Below are 20,320 nucleotides of genomic sequence, written 5' to 3' on the forward strand. Positions count from 1 at the left end.
GTCAGGCTTTCCCCTTCTCTTTCTAGTCTATCTTTCCCTTTCTCTCTCATTTTTCCATCTCCCTTTCTCTCTCTCTCTCCTTCATCTCCAAAAGAGGGTTGTAATACCAGCATCCTCTTTCCACCAGTGGTCATACAGATGCCTCCAGGAAAAAGAGGACAAATCGATCCTCTGTTACTTTTTCTCAGCATATGGTATCCCAAGGTATACTGCCTCTGAACATGGAGGTTCCATTTAGCTATCATGGTAGCCATTGATGGACCTGTCCACCTTTTTGGCTTTGGCAAATTCCCTTCTAAAGTCATCTCAGCAGCCAGTGCCCATTGCATCTGGTGGTAGCGAATTCCATCCGTTCATTATGCTCTGAGTGAAGAAGTACTTCCTGCCAGTCACTCAGTTTTATTGGGAGACCCTGAGTTGCAGTATCATGAGAGAGGGACAGGCAGATAAACATCAGCAGAAGGGAGTTCCCTCCCCCTCTTCTCCCCCAGAGAAGGAAAAGACATAGACCAAGACTGCAGGATGCCATGACGATCATTGCCAGCCCCTTCCTGGCTACCCCGATCCACCACCTGCTGCAGGAGGCAAAAGATTCCTGTGGTTCTGCCCCCCTCCCCAGTCTACCATTGCCGCATGGGAGCCCAGCTCCCTCCCCTCTGAGGACCCCTAGTCCTACCCACCCGCACTCTGCCAGGCTCTCAACACCACCACCTTGTGAGCGCTGCCACTCAGGCCCGCACAGCCAATCAGGGACAGGGAAATCCAGCCCCAGCTGCCTGTGGATCCCGCCCCCTCTCCTGCAGTTGCTTTGAAAAAAGCAAGAGGCAGAATGTACCTTCTTTCCCATCCTGAGCAATGCACCAAAACTGAGCGCAGAGCAGGTGCTAGCTGATGCCCTTGGCAAGCCACTGATGGACTTGGCAGCCATACAGGCAGGACTCCCCAGTGCCGCAGCCCCCGTTCTCTGCCCAGCCAGCCTCCTCTGTCTCCTCTGGAGGAAGCCTTTCTTCCTCCTTCAGATATGTGGGATTTGCTTTGTCATTACTCCTAACGGGTCTTTTCAATATTCTAACCGGCTATGTCCTCCTCTAGGACATTGCAAGATTGGTGCCACGGCCGGGCGGCCAGTCCAAAAAACCAGAGATTGAAGACCAGGGGGGTGATTTGCCCAGAGACCCAGAAAGCACCCCAGAAAGCCAGAGTCTCCGGCCAAAAGCTGGACAGCTGGTAACCCTAGGGTAAAGGTAAATTATCACTATTGTGAGGCCTAGATTGCTATAGCTCATAATTTTTCCTAGCTGATATAGATGATCTGGAAATATTAAACAGGGAGACATAACTGGGGGTGGAGGTTGAATTTGTAAGAAGTTTGGAGCAAACACTATTGTAGAATACACATTCTGGCTTAGATCATATAATTTTTGTTTTGTCTTTTACTGTAAAACAAACTGTTTCAGGTGTGCTACACCCAACAGAAGGAATCAGAAGCAGAAAACATGCTTTTTTGCCCTCTCGTTGCCTGTAGTATGGCAAGTTGCTCTCAAATGACACACAGCAGTGATCAAAGCTGAAAATCTTTGAACCACATCTTCTTTCAACTTTTTGACTGATATCTGAGCAGTAGTAGATATACAAAGGCAATTTTTCCAAGATAAAATCTGTCAGGAAAAACAGCAAAACCATGATTATCCCAAACCAAAGGTAATTAAATGGTCAATTTTCACATAAAATGGAAATAACATATTTAACTGAAACCAGTTGCAAAGTGGCAATGAGAATGGAAGAAGAAATGTTTTTAGCTTATGCAATAATATATAAGATCGCCCCAGTAAGATGAAGGAAAGCATTTTTGACAAAACTACCTTTTCTATGCTCTATAAACATCTTTCTACTAAATGCTTTGCAAAACCTTATTTGGATTATATTATTTATATGGACTCCAAGCCTGCCTATGTCTAAGGGATCAGGGCAGGCAGCAAACATATAGCAGTTATAATATTAAAAGTGGGGAAAATAAATTTGATTTCTATCTCAAAGGGTCCAAAGTCTAATTTGTCTGGACAAGAAAGAATGTGAAAGATATTTAGACATAATGAAAGTTCTAACTGGGGGTCATACCAATTAGCAAACCATGTGGCAGCCACGACAAGAGTTACAGTATTATTTCTACTGAACTGTGGTCATGGGTGTTTCATCTCTTGCCACCCAACCAGGACCAGCATCAGCCTCCCACGGGCAGTTGCCAGGGCCCAATGTACTAGCAGGACCTACCACCCATCCCCCCTTTCCTATGCTGTGATGAGCAGTGAGGCACCTCAGGGATGCTCTTTAAATTTCCTGCAATGCCTCACAGCTCCCCACAGTACAGCATAACTCTGAGGAATGCTGGAAATTTAATGCCTGGTAAGCCCATTGGAGTCAGTCAACTGTCCTCAGTGTAAAAGGAGACCACAGCTCAACGCAACTTATAACAAGGCTGCTTCAAAAAACCAGCAACACGTTCATCAAACTTCTGTCTGCCCATCCCCCCAAAAAGAAAAATTAAAACAACTAATAAATCTGCCTTACATTTTTTTAAAATCAAACCACTGATCCATCTGGCCCACTACCGGCTACTCTACTGATTTTTGAGTAAACATGGATAGGACCAGCCCACACCAATATGATTATTAGTAGAAGTTTCCATCGGATTTTGAAAATGTACAATGACCTCAAATACTGTACCTAGTGGCAGCCATTCCATCAGGCTGCAGAACAGAAGGAGTGAAGGGAAGCAGGCCTATTCCTTTGGCTCTGCTGAGATATCAACAGTATTTGGCTCATTCTCAACATCCTCACATCCTCCAACAGCAAAAACTGTCACTTAGCAGCAGCTGTTCCATCAGGCTACCTGAACTGTTTCCATCCAAGCTGATCATTATAAAAACTATAAATGTAACAACTGGGACATATGTTTGCTTTTTTTTCTTCATCCTTCCCCATCCCCTTTTCCCTTTTGTGTCATATCTTGAAGACTGAGAGCCTGCAGGTAGGGACTCTTGTTTTTATTGGTCTGAAAGCCACTCAACCTTTTAAGCTGAAGAGTGAGATAAAAATGCTTAAAATAACAAATAAACAAGTACTGCTTTCTATAGTATCTTTTAGACATTTCTGTTATGGAACTTGGAAAGACTCAATTTTGTCTTTCAAGTCCTGCAATCTCCAGAGAGAAAATGGAAGATCAGATTAACAGAAATTGGTACTGCTGTGCATCCAACGATAACTGACAGACCTCATAAACCGTGCTTATTGGCAGTTGGGCCAACTGATTCCTTCTGAGAGGATTATGCACAATTAGCATTAGTTATTTCTAAATGGGTAAGACAGCTGCCTCAGAACTACCAATTTCACAGTGGCAAATGGCCCCGGATCTTCTTCCTTACAAACAAAGTGAACAAAGTGTTAATTATTTAGGGCTCATCTTGAGAATTGCTTATTTTCCAATCAGTCCTATCATCCAAGATGGCTCACAAGAAATAAAGTCTTTTCTAACAAAATGCAATTAACTGTAAATTAACCAAATTTAAGAACAAGAACAAATGTAAGAAATGGAGGCCCACTCATGATCTCATTCCCACTGCTATTAAATGCAAGGAGGCAAGCCCCCACAGTGTCACCCCACCCTTCAAAGTGACCCCTTTAGGTCTTAAAAGGGCTTCATGGTAATATCTGCAGCCACCACTCAGTATTAAGCATTCATAAGATTATCCTCAAGAAGTAAAAGTCAGTCCAGTATTTAGAACTATTTATATGGTCTAAAGCCACAAAGGTGGCATTCTGTCATGAGGATTTACTGTAAGGGGCTATAAATATAAACAGAATTAGCTGCTGAATTAATACAAATATTCTATATATATATGTATTTAACAAAAGCTTAATAGGCAAGTCCTATGCTTTCAGTGAAGAAAGTAAGTGATACTGGCAGCAACCATGACTTCGACTTTGATTAACTAATTCATAGTTTCACAGAGTGGGGAAGACTTTCGTTCTCTCATAAGAATCTGTACTGAAAGCAAAGACACTCTGCCCTTGTTGTTAAACCTTGGCCCTCAGTCAGCATCTAGTTTTCTTGGAAGGACACTTTGATTTGGAAGTAAAAGGTTGTAGGGAACACAAACCTTTCTTCCCACCCCTCATCAAGTGGCTAACTAGCAAAGCCCTTTTCTACACACATAACTCATTCCATTCCCTTCCTTTGTCTTGGGTTATTAGTAACTGGTGGGACAAGAGACATTCACTCACGGGCCAAATCTGGGCCAGAGATGTCCCGTTGCTGACTTTTTACCATACTGGGAGCTAGATGAGGACCTATAGTGTGTGGTATTAGCACAAGAGGACATCACCTCAACCCTGTGCATAGTTAAATATTGATGTTTCTCTTTTCTTAGCTGGCCATGAGCACTTCAGCAGCAGATGTGTTAAAGTGTCAAATCCAGGGTAACCTAAGACATTATGTGTACTGAAGTGCCCATGCTAGTCCCTCCGCAAAACTGCCCATTCATTGGGAACACACCTGCAGCAGTGCAACCTGTGGAGTGGATGTGTAACCAGCCCCATGAGTTGGAACCTGGAGGGTTCGCGATTCCACCTCAAGGGAACATTCAGTAGGCTGCCCTGCTGCAGACATGGTCCCAAATGTGAGGATGGCATTTGGGAAGGGCTGGCATGGGGGCAGGGCCGGATTAAGCTGAGGAGGGCCCCTAGGCTGATTGGTGTTTGGGGGGCCCTTCTCCTCTTAGGCAATATTTTTCTCAAACCCCTTACAATGGTAATGGACTGATGGTATATATAGTTTGACTTGTATGTTATTTTGTTAGCATAGCTTACCTCTTTTACTAGTAATTATTATTTTCAATAATGTTTTTAGTATTAATATTATGGTAAATACAATAAAACACATTTTATTGAAAACATTTTCTTGTTTTTCTCTCAACAATTTGTTCAATAATTGGCAAAAAAATCTGTTTTTCTGAAAATAGTAGGTTCGATGTGCATCAATGCCAAATTGTTCAGTTTATCATCCTTCATGGTGGATCATAGATAGTTTTTAACACGTTTTAGTGCAGAAAATGACCGTTCTCCAGAGCAGTTGGTTGTCAAAAGCGATAAATAAATATGAAGACAGATTAATATATTTGGAAAAACTTTAGAAGGCCATTGTGTACAAGGATTCTAAACATGCAAAGAGCAATTGAAGACTTACTGGTTCCATTGTCATCTTTTTTAACCTCATCTGATTCCCCAATAAATTCTCTAAAATGAATAAGTTCATCACCAAAACTGTCACCAAGATCACTTTAGTAAATAGATACGAGACGCTGAGACGCATGCTTAAGCTCATCATTACCAAGGAAAAAATTTCGCAAAGGAATCCAAACTTTGTGGACACTGAAGTATAAGCTTCACGCCTCTTTTGCAAGGCAGTTGACAGGTGGTCAATGATGGACAAGTAAACTTTTATTCTAAAATCTTCCTTGGTGGAAAAATCCGTGGATTCTGAAGGTCCATCATTCATAAGAAGTTTTACACTTTTCTTTCTCTTTCTCTGATGTTCCTTGATGTAATCTGAATGGCTCACTCTGGTCTTTGCTTTTCCATTAAATTCCTCAAAGCTCTCCCTTAAGTTGGAAATGTAATCACCTAATGACTTCAGCAACTTCACTGCCTCATTGAGATCCATTTCTGTGCTTTGCAGTCTTAGGCTTGTTTGGTGAAATCTCTCCATTATTGATGACCAAACCACCAAGAGTATCCCATTCTCCAGACTACTTAACTTCAACAGGAGACCTTTTGCTTCCTGTCGCGCTGTGGCTTTCTCTTCAGGATCTTCAGCAAATTTGTGCAATGCTTCCTTTATTCTTTCATAGCCAGAGTCAAGTGCCTTTGTGGCATCAGCATGAGCAGACCAGCGCGTATCACTGAGTCGCTTTACAACAGGTAAACCACCAAGAGCATCAAGTAGAAGTGCCCATCTGTGTGGTGATGCACTAAAGAAATAGTAGATGTTTTCAACTAATTCAAAGAATTCACTAGCTGCAGAGATATTGTCTACAGCAGAATGGCCCACCAAATTTAATGAGTGCGGAAAGCATGGTATGTATTCAGCAAGGGGATTTTTCTCACGAATTCTGGCTTGTAAACCTGTATATTTCCTGCTCATATTTGACGCATTATCATATGACTGTCCTCTACAATTGGCTATATCTATGCCATGCTTTTCCAAAACGGCAAAAATTGTGCAAGCTCTGCAGCACTGTGACCCTTCATCTCAATGAACTGTACAAATCTCTCAACTGGATCACTACCCAGAACATAATGAAATATGCAGCACAACTTATCTACGTGGCTAATGTCTGGTGTAGAGTCCACAGAAAGAGAATAATATCTAGCTTTTCTAATTTCTTCAATGATAGCCTTCAGTACATTCCCCCCCATAATATCTATGAGCTGGTCAGAAGTGGTGGATGAAAGGTAAGAAACAGAACCTTTTCCTTTGTTGCCATATTTCTCTATATGTGCAGCTAAGAAGGGATCAAACTGGGCCAATAACTCTAGAGTGCCTAAAAAGTTGCCATAGGTTGGTGACCCAAACACCTCGTCATTACCTCTGAAAGCTAATCCATGCTCAGCTAGGAATTTTATAGTAGCAACCACACGATCTAGAACAGATTTTGCGTAAGCATGTTCAGCTTGTTGTCCTTTCATAACAAGGGTATTCACACAACCAGTAGCATTTGCCCTTTGGCAAAGGGGGATGGTAGCTTCTCTATGAGATCTGCTGCTTTCGTGAGCTGAAAAACATTGAACTGCATTTTTCCAATCACAATAACCAACTGTTGCAAATGAGTTCTCATCTGTTGAAAACAGTTTGCACTGAAAACAAAAGGCTTTACCTTTGCTCGGTGAATAACACAACCAGCTTCTCATTTTCTTCTCGCCATTTGGCAGGCACTGGTAAAACATAGGGTAATTTAGGCCAAGAGTAATTTGTCATAAAATAAGAATAGATCAGACTAACAACATAGAGCATGACAGACAAATAAGGCAAAACTATGTTACAGGAGATAAACTTGCTTGTTTATTTTTTGAGGAAAACTGTTTGACATCAGCAATGCGTCTTTTCTGGCAAACTGTTCTAAGTTCAGCAGTGGTTCTCCAGGGTTTCAAACTGGGTACATTCCCAGTCCAACCAGGAGATGCTAGAGACTGAACCTGGGAGATTCTGCATGCAAAGCAGATGCTCTGCCACTGATCTATGACCTTTACCATTCTAATTAAATCTGATTTTAATAAAGAATTTTATTTGATCCTACAGAGAAAGGAAAAGCTTTGGAAATGATAATATTCTTCGTTAAAATTGCAGCTGTACTTTGCACACACATGAAATCCAATAGATGTTAAAATAGCTAACAAATACATGCAGAACTGAGGACACTGCTGAAGAAAAACTCCATAATCTCTTATCCTCTTGAATCAGTTCATCCCTTGCAGTTTTAAACTTCAGGATGCAAGTTTCTTTCCAAATGTAATTACAATCCTATATAAGCATTCCATCTTTGGTAAAAACTCTCCAAGAACCCAGAAGGCACATGGTGATAAGACATATTCTGAGCAGAAAGTGAAGTCGTGTACAACAGATATCCTAGTAGCAGTGATATAAACCTTCTTGCACGCTTCAGAGGAAGGATTCTAAATTAGTTCAAAATTTACATGAGCCCAACTTAAAACGTTTTGAAACACATGCTGAAATTCACTGTTAAAAGGCAGTCTGTCAGAAACTCAGGATTGCTTAAGTGAAAGTTTTTGGAGGGGGCATTCATTTCTAAGTAAAAATATACAAGTTGCATTTGTCAATTTGAACTTGCCTCTTTAATAACACGTGGGGATGCAATTCTTTCCAAACTGCTGTTGAAATGGAACTAAAGGGTATTCAAGAATGCATCTCAAAATAAGATGTTTGGCCTATACTTGGTATTGAGGGATCATACCAGAATACAAAAATGCCTTGTTGAAGTGCCCTGAGGCTTGCTTTGTATATGCATTAGGGTTGCCAGGTCAGAAGCATCGCAAACCCTAAGATTTCAGGGGCGGGCCCTAGAGATTTCATGGGAGTGGGCCCTAGTGATGTCATGGGGCAGGTCTAGTGATGTCACAGGGGTGGGCCCTAGTGATGTCACTAAGCATGATACATTAAGCATCACATTTGCTTGGAGCATACCATTCAAACAAAAACATTTCTCTGATCGGAAATTAAGACAGAAAACTTAGCTAAAAGATGGTGTTCCCAGGTCCAGCTGAAGTGATGGAATCATTCCTTCTCACTGCTTAGGGAGCTTGGGTAGGGAACATTTGATCTAGCCAACTTGCTTCTGGCAAGAAGGATTTAAATGCCCTCAGGCCAAGCAAGGCACTAGAAGGCAATTGCAGAAAGAAGGGAGCCTAGTAAGATGGATGCCCCTGAAGTCTGCAATTCTAAACATACTTACTAAGGGCTAAGCTCCATAGAACTCAATAGGACTTCTGAGAAGATATGGTTAGGATTGTGCTGTTGGTAAGGCTTGACGAGGGATCCTCTGAAAAGATATCCATATCCAAGAACGGTTGGCAACCCCCTGCCTGGAATGCCATCTGCCTTTTAACATGGCTGCTTCAAGCTTCTTTACAGACTTGACCTTCACTGCAGAGAGAAGTTTGAGAAATAAGTAAGAGTTAAGACGATTCTCCACCCTTTTCTTTCTACCCTGTGGGCTGCTATTAACTCACTTTGACAGCCAACCCAATTCCAGTGAGTAATAAACTGACAGAGAGAAAACATATATGGTTTGGTCTATCTTCATGGGCAGCAGCTTGGGAACAACAGTAACTGAAGCCACACTTCCTAGGATGTGAATTCTCTTACCACTATTGGGCAAGAAACAAACCGTCATGCAATCAACAAGGTGCATCATCAGGGGGTTTCAGGGGGTTGAGTTGAGCACATGAAACCACTGTTGTTACTTCTATGGATGTAAGGGAGTGAGGTTGAAGATAAATGAAATGCTTATAGAAAAAGGAAAAAAATACAGTGATGATTTCCTAAATGCAATACCATACCAACCACAACAGGATTCCTATGAGTAATGAAGAAAACACAGTATCCCACAACAGAACAGGATCCCTAACAAAAAAACAAAACTAAAAAAATCCTGGCAGCCAGTCAGCCAAGCTCACAGAAATCCCCATGCAGCACAACCTGACCCAGGGGCTGCTGTTAGTGCAGAATGCTGTGGCACGGTTGTTGGCATGAGTGAGACCCTATCAGCATACAACACCTCTGCTCTGAAATCTGCACTGGTTGCCGATTTGCTGACAGCCACGTTTAATGTGTGCTTTCCATGTTACGGGTGCCACATAGTACTTGTTCTACTCTTGTAAGATATCAATCCTTTAGTATGGCAGCTTTGGAAGTCCCAGCCTATTGACATTAGGCAGGTGCTTTCATGTACTTTTTTTTGGCGCCCGCTAAAAACATTTTTGTTTAGGTAAGCCTACCCAGGCATGTAGAAACTATTATATTTTTTCCTGTTTTTCATTGTTAGTTTTATTGATCTGAATTTTTTTAAATACCTGTTTTTAACTGTTTTTGCCAATATTATTGTTTTAATTCCTTTTGTAAACCACTTTGAAGTTTTTATACAATAAATTGGTATATAAATGTTGTAAATAACATACATAAATAAATTTTGGAGTCATTATGGCCCTGGTGGTATTGGAAGAGAGCTTTGCACATACCATAGACTGCGAAAAAGACAAATAATTGGGTGTTAGAACAAATTAAACCAGAACTGTGACTAGAAACTAAAATGATGAAACTGAGGTTATCATACTTTGGACACATAATGAGAAGACACGATTCACTAGAAAAGTCACTAATGCTGGGAAAAACAGAAGGGAGAAGAAAAAGAGGAAGACCAAACAAGAGATGGATTGATTCCATAAATGAAGCCAGAGCTGAACCTACAAGATCTGAACAAGGTGGTTCGTGACAGATGCTATTGGAGGTCACTGATTCATAGGGTCACCATAAGTCGTAATGGACTTGAAGGCACATAACAAAAAACATGGCCCTGGGGTCTCTTTCCTCTTTACATCGACTGCTTTACATCGAATCTGCTTTACATCGACTCAGGCCATTGGTATCATCTTCCTCAGTACTGATGTATCATATTCCTCAGTACTGATGATATGGACTAGCATGGGCTCTCCAGGATTCCAGGTAATAGACTTTTCCAGAGATTAGATTTTGAACTTCTGCATACAAACCATATGCCTTACCACTGACCTACAGCCTTTCCCTGTTTAAAAAAGTATATTTTAAAATTGTTCTTTTCAATTCACTAATGAATGCACAGCATACCTACAGTAGATCCACGCCATGCATTTAAAGTACATTCAACATACATTTGAAGCACATGAATCCCACCACAGAACCATGGGAACTTTAGTTTGGGAAGGGTGGTGGGAACTATAACTGTGAGGGTGAAACTACACTTCCCAGGATTCTATAGGGGATGTCATACACTTTAAATGTGAGTTGGATGTGCTGTAAATGTATTGTGTGGATCATAAACTTTGCCTGCATGTAAATAATTTTAAAAAATTATAATGGAAATCAGCTACAAAGTGGGCGAGGATGGGCTACTCACCATCTAAGAACATAAGAACATAAGAAGAGCCTGCTGGATCAGGCCAGTGGCCCATCTAGTCCAGCATCCTGTTCTCACAGTGGCCAACCAGGTGCCTGGGGGAAGCCTGCAAGCCTAAGCTGCCTCTCAGGGTGAAAACGACAGATGTGGACCATGACCACCCCAAGGAAGAAGGGTACACTTAAAATGTAGAGGAAATAATAATATACAACCATAGTGTGAAATCAGATACTTATTGGGACATAGTATGAAGAAATATTTATATAAGCATGACTGTCAAAGATGTTTATTTACACAACCGATAAAGATGTTACTAGTGCAATTCTATGCATGTTTACTCAGAAGCAAGTTCCAATGTATTCAGTAGAGCTTACTCAAACAGGGAAGAGTGGAAAGAACTGCAACTCAAATAATAAGGAACTTCATACAAAATTCAGAATCATGCCACTTTAAGTTGTTTTGCAACTGTTTTATACTTGTCTTATGGTTACTGGATTTTAAAGGGTACTGAGCTAGATGGTACCAAATGGCTGGAGTCAGTACAAGGCAGATTCCTTGGTTCCTAAAAGAGGAAAAAGACCAAAGGGCCACAGTGACTCCAAAATTTATTTATGTATTTTATTTACAACATTTATATACTGCTTTATTGTAAAAAATCTCAAAGTGGTTTACAGAAGGAATTTAAAAAAAATTGGCAAAAAGAGATAAAGACAAGTATTTAAAAACATTCAAAATAATAAAACCAACTGCAGTCCCCAGGTCACTGTTTGGTTTAAAAATGAAATAGGAACAGTATGTAGTCCTATTTCTTTGCAGAAGTATTTAGTAACAACAGTAACAACAGTGGATTTTGAGAATTAACCAGCCCACCTTTCCCTCAGACACAAATAACAACAGAAACAATCTTCTTAGGTAAAAAGTATAAAGAATATTTACTCACGACCTTTCATATGTTCAGGAAACATAGGCTCTAGCTTAGATGAAAAAGTAGAAGTCTTAGTCCATTTTAGTCTTTGGTGATGACGCTCCTGGAAGAGCATCTGCCATGCTGCCTCTGCTAGAGGGTAAAGCTCAATAATGGTGGATATGCAGGAAACTACAATATCTCCAGACAAAGGAGGGAGAAGAGAAGGTAAATAACCCCACCCTTTAGGAAGTTACATCACGGTAAACAGGTACATAGAGATATTCCCAAATATTAATTAGAGGAAACATCTCCCTATCAAAGGAGGCAGTATGCAAGCTCGCTTAAACCCAACAGTCACATTGTGCTGCATGGGGATTTCTGTGAGCTTGGCTGACTGGCTGCCAGGATTTTTTTAGTTTTGGTTTTTGGTTAGGAATCCTGACTGGTTGTGGGATGCTGAGTTTTCTGCCTTACTCATAGGAATCTTGTTGTGGTTGGTATGGTATTGCATTTAGTCTGCTTTCACACACTTGGAATGATTGTGTTAGTATAACAGATTAAAAAGATAGCACTTCTGTCCCAATTTCTAAAATCCCTTTCACTGCATTACCTGTTGCGTTAAGGAACAGCAGTTTTTTCAACTGATATACTGGCATTTCACGCAACTGTCTTTCACATGGCTTGTTTTCGTCCCTCACCCATTATACACATGCACACTGTTTCTCACTGTATAGGAGATCTAAGATCTTGTCCCATCAACATGCAAACCCTCTCCCTTTAGCATCTGACTTTCTAAATTATTTTAGTTGTATCAATACAGGGGTGCTGCTATCTGTGCTGATGCCGGAATACCGGTACAATTTTCATCAGGCAATCTCCCCCATGTGACTACAGGGTGGGAACACACTGCATGCTGGGATCACTTTCCCATGAGCAGCTGCAACTAGTGAAAAACTCCTGCGATCCTCCAGGTTCCCAGCCTTGTTAACGGATTGGTTCTGGTATCATTTATCACAGAAATTAGCGCTAAACCTCCATTACATTCCACTAGAATTCTGGAGCTAGCTTGTGCATCGTGTGAAAAATCAAATATAATGCGCAAATTACCAGGTAAGAAATCAACAGAAAAAAGGAATAAAGGGCAGTGTGGAAGCAGCCTTAGAAAATCATCAGTCTTTTGTTTTTCTTTTCTATTTGCATTTCATTTATCTTTAACCTCACTCCCTTACATCCACAGAAGCAACAACAGTGGTTCCATGCACTCTGCACAACCCCCTTAAACCAATGATGATGCACCTTGTTGGTAGCATAACAGTTTGTTTCTTATCCAATAGTGGTAAAAAAGAATTCACATATTTGGAAGCGTGGCTGCAATTATTGTTCCCAAGCTCCTGCCTGTGAAAGTAGACCAAACCATGTGTGTTTTCTCTCTGTCAATTATTATTCACTGGAATTGGGTTGGCTATCAAAGTGAGTTTATAGCAGCCCACAGGGTAGACAGAAAAGGGTAGAGAATCTTCTTACTCCTACTCATTTCTCAGACCTCTTTTCTGAAGTGAAGGGTCAAATCTGTAAAGAAATTTTGAGCAGCCATGTTAAAAGATAGGGGCAGGGCATTCCAGGCAGGGGGTTGCCAACCCTGCTGGATATCTTTGCAGAGAATTCCTAGTCAAGCTTTATCAACAGCACAATCCAAACTGTATCTACTCATAAATAAGTCCTGTTGAGTTATAAGGGGGTTAGTCTCTTAGTAAGTGTGTTCAGAATTACAGCCTTTGGGGGCATCCACCTTTACTCCTGAGTGCTCCCATCTAACATCTCCACAACACTAGACTCCCTTTTTCCCACAACGGCCTTCTGGTGACTGGCCTGGCCTGAGGGCACTTAAACCCTTCTTGCCAGAAGCAAGTAAACTAGATTAAGTGTTCCCTACCCAGGCTCCATCTTTTAGCTAAGTTTTCTATCTTAACTTCCAATCAGCAAAATGTTTTTGTTTGAATTGTATGCTCCAATCAACTGTGGTTTATGCTTAATGTATTATGTTTAATGATGTCATTTGGGCCAGCCCCTGTGACATCACTTGGGTCCAACCCTGTGACATCACTAGGACCTGCCCCTGAAATCTCAGGGTTTGGGATGCTTCTGACCTGGCAACCCTACTCAGAATAAATGTGAAAATGTACAGAAAATTATTTTTTATTATAACTAATACTTTTATTCCATTTTTCTTTTAATATAACACAAAAACGTGGGGATGAGAGAAAGAATTTGGGGGGGGCAGCGAACTTCACGGAGGATAAGGTTGTCAGTAGCTACTAGCCATGGTGGCTATGCTGTGCCTCCATAGTCAGAGGAAGCATGCTTCTGACAACCAGTTGTTGGAAACCGCAGACGGGCAGTTTGCCTTTTGCAATTTAGCACTGCAAAATCATGATCTGTTTCATTCCATCTGGATTCCCACTTTACAGATAGGAATTTGAGGTTGAGAGGGTAAACTGCCAAAGGTCACACAATGAAAATGTGGATGACCCAAGTATCCCAAGTCCAGTTCTAACATCCTACCCTGTGGTACATGCTGTTACAAATACAGAATCAGCAAAAGGAAGGAAGATAAATAGGTTATACTTATTACGCGTGCTATGCTAGGGATCGATTGGGAGTAACGTCACAGGCTTGGAACAATCTATGTCCCTAGATTAGTCTTCGCTAACCTGGTGCCCTTCAGATATTCTGGACTACAACTCCCATCAGCCCCAGTCAGCTATGCAGTTGTGGAATAAAGGATAAAAGTGGAATTAAGCTGAATTCTCTACTGCTAATATTTCTACAGTCTGTGAGTCAAGAACCTCATACATTATGTGTGAGCGACTCCTGCCGCAAAACAAATCTCATAAAGAAAAACATGACCAGGGCATAAATGTTTTCATCTCACAACTGCTTATAAAAATATGCCAGTGTTTATAATGATATCCCTGCAACAATGATAAGAATCCACGTTTTTGCCATGAATCTGCACAGCTAAACAAGTTTCAACTTTTCCTTGAAACACAGTATCAAACATATTGGTTCCCTGTGGGTTGGAACCTATTTTTTCATACATGAACCATTTAAATGCAACAGCTCATGGAAGCCTAATGGCCATCAGTCTCTCCCTTCTTTATCCCCATTTCAGTTCTGATAAGAAAGAGAAACAAGAGGCCATCAGCAGACAGAGGGACCCTCCTTCCTTGGCACACTGTGGTTCTCAATCTTCTTTTCCCAAGACCTTCCCAGGAGAGAAACCCAAAAGGAATGAACCCATAGGAGGTTGCTCCCATGTTGTTGCTGTCTATATAAAGGGCTGCAGATTTTATATCTATTTTATTTTTATATCACCTTTCCACAAAATGATGCTCAAAGTAGATACTAACAGTAAATACTAACACCCCAAATACAATAAAAATAGCACTTGGTTGCCAGTTCCTTTCCAGGCCCAATTCACAGAGCTCATATGTGTGTTTAAAGCCCTAAATGACTTAGGCCACAAATATCTGAAAGACAAGGTCATTCCCTGCAGATTCTCTCAGGTGTTTGTCAGTAGAATGGGGCCTGTTCAGAGGCATAGTCATCCAGGATCCCAGGGGGTCTTCAACCCCTTACTTTTTGGTGAGCAGGGTCCTAGCAGGGTCCCTATGTCTCCAGTGTCCTTTCCTGCTAACTGAAGCCAATTAGATTCTTCTCAGTAGCTAACACACTCCCCTTTAGTCTTAGAATGGCAATCAAAAAGGAAACTCAGCAAAGCAATTCCTTACCTTACAGCATCTTAGTACATTTGCCCATATACATGCACAATAGATCTAGCTGAAAGGCAACACATTGATTGTTGCAATGCATCACTAAGAGAAACTACTCCAAACAAAATAAGAGACTGAAAGCTCATTTTTTTATATAATCTTAGAAGGGGGAGTGACTGAGGGAGCATGGTGTGACTATCATGAAGGGACCCTACACTTCTGAATTTGTCACGACACTACTGCTCTTGATAGTTCCATTGACCTCAGAAGTTTGTGGCAGGGGCACAGGAGAGGCTATTCTCTTAGGAAGACCCTAATTTGTGGAATTGCCTCCCTGCTGGGGTGTGTCTGGAACTTTCATTATGTAGTTTCCACGCGTCTGGTATTTTTCATTTGCCATAACCCACCCTGGAAACTTGTGGTGAAAAGGTGGGTAAGAAATTGAAATAATAATAATACATAAAATCATAAGAACAAAGCAGGCAATTGCATCAATAAAAACAACAACAAGAACAACCAATTAAAACCAGTTTCAACAGATCTATAAATTAGTTTATGGCCCAAAGTCCTGTCAAAAAACAAAAGAAGGCTTCGCCTACCTACAGAAGGTCATCAGAGATGGAGATAAACTAAGTCTCCTTTAGCAAGGAGGTCCAGAGTCTAAGAGCAGTCACTGAAAGAAAGTGCAGCTTACCGTACTATTATGGCCGCCCTGGGCTCCTACTGGGAGGAAGAGAGGGATATAAATCTAATAAATAAAATAATAATAAATAAATCATGTAAATGTGTTTAGGATTGTCCTGCTTCCTTGTTGAAAAGTTCTCTCAGTTTCTTCACTTTGCCCTTCCCTTCCAGACTCTAACAGATTATAGAAACAAAGCAGGAAGGGTTATCTGATGCCTATTATATCCAGTTACATTAGCCATCACTCTTTTTACTGAAATAATGGCAAGAGGTTAATCCGAAAAGGAGCAAGATGAGTCTCAGGTTTCATACATGTCCTAGGCTGGCCACAGTAAGTGTTAGAAACCTCGTATCAAGAGAATGCAGATCAAAAGTTTACAGCAGTAGCTCACATTCAGCACTTTAACCACAACACCTGAACAACACGTCATTCCCTGCAAATATACAAAGCAGGCAGTAGTGAACAGGTCATAGTAACCTCGCTATGGTTATGTTAAAAACAGAAGGCGTTGCTAAGAGACATGTAGACGACATGGAGTTTCTGATGGGGGAAAAGTGTCATATTTTGGATTGTTAAAAATGTAGGTTGCTGATATTACTTTCAATAGCCATAAGGAGCTTGGGGGTTTCCACCATGGTGGTAAGACAGCTTTCCAAGCACGCATTCTAGGGTCAGATCTGTGTTCTGACACCTGCATAAACAGGCCATTGTAAGGGAAATGGGAACATGAAAATGAAGTCTTGGGCTGGCAATCCTCCAACAAGAGATTACATGTCAATGAAATCTATTATGCAGGCTGTTCGTGGAACAGCATTGTGGTTAGCGTAAAAATTACAATGTCAGCCTCAGGGTGGCCAAAGAAGAGAAGACTACTGTGACAAGCAGAACATCACCAACATGAAAGATCCAGCAAAACTGGAACCCTCCTGTAAGCACAGTTTTTATTTATTTATTTATTGTATTTGTATACCACCCCATAGCTGAAGCTCTCTGGGCGGTTTACAGCAGTTGCTATACTCTTCTATTTTTTCAAGGTAGTTTGCACAGGTCATATTTAAATCAATGTCAGACAGTTGCACTGTAGCCATATTTGGAGGCTGGTGCCTGCTATTCCCAATGCAACATTTATTTATTGAATGAATTTCTATTCCACCTTTTGTCCTTTGTGCTAGATCCACAAAACACTGAACAACAAAACAGTGTAAAAATGCTTTCAGCCTGCTCCTCTAGTTGTGGACTAAGAAGTCACACTAAGTTCAATGGAACTTACTCCAAAGAAAGAGTTTATCACAGCCTTTATGAAAATACTGTTGGTACATACTCCTACTTTTAAGAACTTGCCCGACCTGGATAAGGGTAGAATTCCCATAACCACTCTGCTCACAGTTACCTGATCCTATTAGATGGTTGTGGCAACCCATATTTATGGCAAATGTGTGGTACATCTAAATCTTTTGCCACAAGCAGAAGTTACCACTTTGCAAGCCGGTCAATGCACATTTTAGTTTTTTGTCCGTTGCCTATCCAAATGATAGCCTCCCTTCAACCAGAAAACCAGTTCATCAGTAGCATAGATTATCACAAGCAAGGGGCAGGGGAGGAACGTTGGATACAATTTATTGAAATTACTATTATTCTCTGGCTCATAATACAATGTGGCTTACAGAATTGCTTCAAGAAACTAAATTTGAGCACAAGTATATTCAGTCATTCTGTCCTTTTACTCTTTTGAACATTTTTTTTCTTGGAACATTTCTATGGCAATAAAATCCAGGGCCTTTTAAGGGAAGGTCAGACATAGATCTTTGAATCAGTGTTGCCCTTCTTCATTCTTCTTTTAGCTGGAAGCCAATAAGATGGGGACAAATCATGTTACTTGTTCAAACAATAAACAGTAGTCTTCAGACAGGACAAAAAATCAATTTGTTTTCCCCATAATTTTGATTAATAACACACTCATTTGCCTTTGATCTTTGTCTTTTCTACAATACTACTTGGCTTCTCAGTATTAAATGAGTCACAGAGATGCTTTCTGTTACCTTCATCTTAGACAAAGACTCCACATGCAAGTAGTTACATGCAGTTCAAATCATTCTGAGTCCACACGAGTCCATAAAAGGGTTTTCTCCAGTTACACTTAAGCGTCCAAACTAACAATAAGTTTTGTATGGAAAAACAGTCTTGCATGTTGGGATTTTAAGAAAGCTTCCTTTCCCCCCTCATTCTCTCATCATCCTAGACCTTCCAATGAAGCTGGATGTTTCAAGACAAAAGAAAGTACTTCACACATCACATAGTTAAACTAAGGAACACTCTGACAAGATGTAGTGATGGCCACCAACTTGGATGGCTTTAAAGGAAGATTAGGCAACAATGACCTTGGTCATTCTACAGTATCAAGAATCAAGGACCGAGGGTCAGTTCTCATTTTACATTTACAAAATACAAACCATACACGCATCCTTTAAGTGTTAAATGTGTGTGTAAAATTCAGCACATACCCATTTCATTTCAAAATACTCAAATGTGAAGAATGGAGATGGATCTCATTCCACTCATGGGATATTTTAAAAGGACAAGAATGCCATTTTATATGCATATGCTGTCCACACAGGGGACTATGTACCCAAATACAACCCTGTAGCCAGCCTTCTTTGTTAGGTGGGACAGCCACATTTCTAGGTGGGACATTGGGAGGGGGGAGTGCATAGCTCCAGCCAATCCCCCTTCCCAACTCACTGGTGGAGAGGATGTGAGGGCCAGGCCAAGGGAAGGGAAAGGCAGTGACCTTCCCCCTCACTCCTCGTCCATGCAGAGAGTGCGTTCACTTACATAATGGGCAATGTAAAAGTCAAGTTAACAGAAAATGTAGTATGAATACCAGGAATTAAATGACTGGCATATTTTTTGTTTCATAAGAAGAAAGAATGTTAAGAATACAAGGTGATACCAAAAGCTGTATAACAAACAACATCATCCCATTCGCAATCATTCCAGAATGCAGGGCATGGAATAATGGGCTCAACTTACAGGAAGCCAGATTCTGGCTGCATGGCAGCCCCATGGGAACTACTCACAGAAAAAGGAGCTCAACATGTTTAAAGGACTTCTGAATCCTATCACAGTGAAAGATTCTGAGCAAGCCTATCCAGCACCTCAACTGTGGGGGGAAATGCCAGCATGGGAAGCGCCCAGCAGCTGACACCGCTGCCCCGAGAGGAGCCTGCCGAACCACCCGAGCCCACCGGCACCATGCCAAAAACAGGGAAGCAACTGTTTAATCAGCAACAACAACTGGAACACCAGAACAACATCAGAAGGTGTGGGGGAGGGGGGAGCGCCCCTCATCACTGCTTTCCGGCACAGGGCCTTCTGCTCGGCAACAGCCACTGCCATTGCATTCTTCTCCTCCTCCTGCTCTAAGTAGGACCCACGTCCTTGCCTCCGGCAACAGCCTGGTGTGGGACCTCCTGCACAGGGCCTCCCGGCATGGGGGCCTCCTGCTCAACAACAGCCTGGTGCGGGGCGTCCCGGCACGGGGCCTTCTGACACAGGGCCTCCTGCTCGACAACAGCTGCCGCCTCCATGTCCTTCTACCCCTCCTGCTCCAGGCAGGGCCCAGATTCCCAAGCCCGAACTCTCACAGCTGCTCTCCAACTTAAACTACATGAAGCCGCTGGGTGCAGTCATCAGGAGTTTTGGAGTGCGTTGTCACCAGTATGCTGATGACACGCAACTCTATTTCTCCTTTTCATCCTCATCAGGTGAGGCTGTTAATGTGCTGAACCGTTGCCTGGCCGCGATAATGGACTGGATGAGAGCTAATAAACTGAGGCTCAATCCTGACAAGACTGAGACGCTGTTGGTGAGTGCCTTCTCCACCCAGATGGTGGAAGTCCAACCTGTTCTGGATGGGGTTACACTCCCCCTGAAGGAACAGGTTCGTAGCTTGGGGGTTCTTTTCGATCCATTCCTATCTCTCGAGGCTCAGGTGGCCTCGGTGGCACGGAATGCATTCTACCACCTTCGTTTGGTAGCCCAGCTACGCCCCTATCTGGAAAGCGATGACCTCACTTCAGTCGTGCATGCTCTGGTAACCTCTAGATTGGATTACTGCAATGCGCTCTACGTGGGGCTGCCTTTGAAGACAGTTCGGAAACTACAGCTAGTGCAAAACGCAGCTGCTAGACTGTTGACGAGGACCAGGCGGTCCGCACATATAACACCTGTC

The 20,320-nt window shown here is 41.7% G+C and overlaps 1 protein-coding gene across 9 annotated transcripts in view; it reads right to left on the reverse strand.

Moving 5' to 3' along the window:
• Positions 1-20,320, reverse strand: part of NAV2 (neuron navigator 2) — a 444,626-nt gene that overhangs the window by 342,082 nt on the left and 82,224 nt on the right. The window contains exon 1 of one of the 9 annotated variants that reach the window (XM_061610653.1): positions 6,933-6,948. The exons of the other annotated variants lie outside the window; for them this stretch is intronic. The gene's annotated coding sequence lies outside the window, so the exon portion shown is untranslated. Of the gene's footprint in view, positions 1-6,932; positions 6,949-20,320 lie in introns of those variants that run through there. 9 annotated transcript variants of the gene reach the window in all.

Source organism: Rhineura floridana, chromosome 2 (genome assembly GCF_030035675.1).
Source record: "Rhineura floridana isolate rRhiFlo1 chromosome 2, rRhiFlo1.hap2, whole genome shotgun sequence".
In the NCBI taxonomy this organism is placed as follows: Eukaryota; Metazoa; Chordata; class Lepidosauria; order Squamata; family Rhineuridae; genus Rhineura; species Rhineura floridana.